Source organism: Cucurbita pepo, chromosome 1, assembly GCF_057944985.1.
Source record: "Cucurbita pepo subsp. pepo isolate OVF chromosome 1, ASM5794498v1, whole genome shotgun sequence".
Taxonomy (NCBI): Eukaryota; Viridiplantae; Streptophyta; class Magnoliopsida; order Cucurbitales; family Cucurbitaceae; genus Cucurbita; species Cucurbita pepo.
Window position 1 is genome coordinate 9,969,092 of NC_141798.1, and position 3,296 is coordinate 9,972,387.

The 3,296-nt window shown below is 35.8% G+C and overlaps 1 pseudogene; it reads right to left on the minus strand.

The window, feature by feature from the left end:
- Positions 1-241: 241 nt before the first annotated feature.
- On the minus strand, positions 242-1,559 carry LOC147794656 (zinc finger BED domain-containing protein RICESLEEPER 2-like; annotated as a pseudogene).
- Between the last annotated feature and the right edge of the window lie 1,737 nt (positions 1,560-3,296).

The following is a 3,296-nucleotide window of genomic DNA, read 5'->3' on the forward strand; positions in this document are numbered from 1 at the left end:
TGGTGGAACTTGAAGGTCTTAAATCATCTGAAAAATAAAATATAAATTATAATATAACAATGCCAAATATATCTTAACAAATAGACAATAAATAGATTTGGAGTTACCTATCTCAATCTTGGAACAAATCTACAAATTTTCAAGTTGTTGAGGAATATGTAACGATACTGATTTTCTACTGATCCAATTTTGTGTACATATGAGAGCTTCCACTGTTTTAGGTGTCAAAGAACTAAAAGAATCAAGAATCCTCCCACCCCGTACTAAATGTTGATTCAGAAGATACAGTCGACACTGGAACGACCAAAACATCTTGGGCAATTTTCGATAAAACTCTATACTTAAACTCATTTGCTTTCCACCATGCCAAAACATCAAAATTATCATCAAGTTCTTCACTAAGGTCAGATAAATATCGATCCACATCATTCTTTAACTCGAGTGAATGTTGTTCTTCTCTTCTTCGTTTGTATCTTGATAATACTAATATTGAACCACTCAAATTCTTTCCATCAATTGTGTCCATCTCCATACTCATGGACTTAGAAGTGAGTCTTGATTCAGATTGATGGTGATCTTGAGCATTATCATAAAACTTGTAGTAATCATACAAATGAATTAAATAATTCTTTATGTCATCCACCATCACTTTAGCCATAGCATCTTCATAAATATTCGAAAAGCAAAATGATATGTAATCCAATTTGTAACGAGGATCGAGTACCACTGCTATGAATATCAACTTATTAATTCTTTCCACTAAGCCCCAATATTTGTCATACTTAACTTTCATATTTGAACTCAGGTTACTTAAAACAGAGCTCACATTCGTACTCCACTCAATTAAAAGTTCTCGAATACCCCAAAGTTCATGAAAATAAGAATTAGAAGTCACATATAAAGAACCACTTATCTTCGCAGTGACATCATAGAAAACCTTCAAAAACTTTACAAATACTGCAACATTTTTCCAATCATCCCATGATCTCTCTCTTTGAAATAATCAACATAATCTAATTCTTCCTCCTCTAATACTTTGAAAGCTTTTTCAAATTTCAAGGCATGATCAAGCATCAAATAAGTGGAATTCCATCGAGTCGCCACATCCAAACAAACAAGTGCTTTACATTTAATTTTTTCTTGTTCAACACGATCTTTAAATTTTGTCAATCTCTTGGGGGATGATCTAACATACCTCACGGCATTGCGAACACTAGAAATTGAGTCATGCATTTCTTTAAGCCTTTCATTCACAATCAAATTAATTATGTGAGCACAACATCTCATGTGTAATATTTCTCCATCTAAGACAAGTGAATTCCAACTTCTAAGCCTTCTCATAATATATGAAATAGCTATATCATTGGAACTTGCATTATCAACTGTGATAGAGAAAACCTTATCGATTCTCCATTCCAATAAACAACTCTCAATAATCTTGCCAATAGTCTCTCCCTTGTGGTTAGCAACTTGACAAAAGTTGAGAATTCTTTTATGCAAATTCCATTCTGAATCAATAAAATGTGCAGTGATTACCATGTAATTAATGTTTTGCAATGAAGTCCATGTGTTAGTGGTAACCCTCTTAAAAATCTTTCAACTTCTTTTTTTCTTCTAGATAGAGCTGAAATATAATATATCTCTAGCAACGGGGGGGGTCAAACTTACAATACTACAAAACAATTTGAAACTCTCATTCTCTACCACATGCTGCTCTACATCTTGTTTGACTAATAATGAAGTAACAATATTACTACCACCCTTTCCATCGATTGAACATTGAAAACTTAGAGTGGTTTGTCCTTTGTCCTCCACCTTATATGTGTACTTCCTACCTACACTGATTTTTTAAGTGCTTCCATAACGTGCTAGTTCCACAAGAATTAGTATCACAAGCATACTCCTTAGAACAATAGTTGCACTTGCACCTCTTATTATTGTTCTCTAATCTTGTAAAGTGATCCCACACCGTTGATTTACTGGGTTTCTTCTTCTTAAATTCAGATTGGGTAGCCAATGGTGGTTTCGATGCATTATAATTACAAGAGCTACTTGCACACACCGTTGCACTATTGTTTTCCATCTATAAAAAGTAAAATAGAACTATTATGATTCAAACATTTTACTCAATATGAACCGATTATCATAGAATGCATCAAGGTTAAAATATACAATCAGTTTTTGCAAGGGGATATAACAAAAAGAGAAAAAGTTTACCCGTTATAGCGTTCTAGGAGACTAAAGAGAGAAAGACGGCCCGCGAGAAAGAAACAAGGCAAATAACGCGAGAGAATGCTATTGAGATCAAATTCCTTGTGGAGACTAAGTATCGAGAGAGATTTGTATTTTGTGGAGAGGGTGAGAGTAGAGAGGTAAGGAGAGGAATGGATGAATGGATTGTAGAGAGGTAGGGAGAGAAATGGATGAATGGATTGCCGTAGAGAGAGGAATGGATTGAAATGAATTGTAGAGGAATGGATTGAAATGAATTGCAGTGGATTGAAATGAAATGGTAGAGGAGAGGATTGAAATGAATTGCAAAGGAGAGGAGATGATTGGAGAGAAATGGATGGCAGAATAAAATGAATTGAAAAGAAATGGGTTGCGGAGTAAAATTGCAGATAGGAATGGATGGAATTTGTGTAAAAATTTAAAATATCACCATTCTCGTTGAGGGAGAGTGCTACTGCCAAGAGCAGCACATAGCAGAGAGGGAAAGAGAAATTTCTTTTGGCATAGCAGAGAGGGAAAGAGAAATTTCTTTCAGAAGTAATTATTGGGTTGTGAAATGTCGGGTTTGGGTTTGGGCTTTGGTTAGAGACTAGACAAACTTTAGATTGGGTTTTGACTTTGGGCCTTTGGGCTTTAATTTCTTTTTTTTTTTAATATTTTCGGGTTGGGCCGGGTTGACCCAATCATTTTCTTTTGGTATCCAAACCCAACCGAAATTAGACCGGGTTAAAAAAAATGGACCCAACCCAAACCCGAAATCCAACACAACACAACCCAACTCTTATATTTCGGGTTGGGTCGGGTTGGGTTTTCGGGTTTTCGGGTTGGGTGTACACCCCTAATGACTACTTGGTCCCCCTATAGTACATTGTGAGACGATCTATGTATGATAGAGAGAAAATACAATAGTAAAGCAATACAACATGAAAGCAAATAAAGGGTTTAGCATGACATGGGCGTATGACCATGGGCACTACGCCCTAGACAAACATGATCGTGACATCCTCCCACTCCTAATTGGTTGGCGTCCTACCAATCGGCTATCTTCAAACTCAACAATGTGG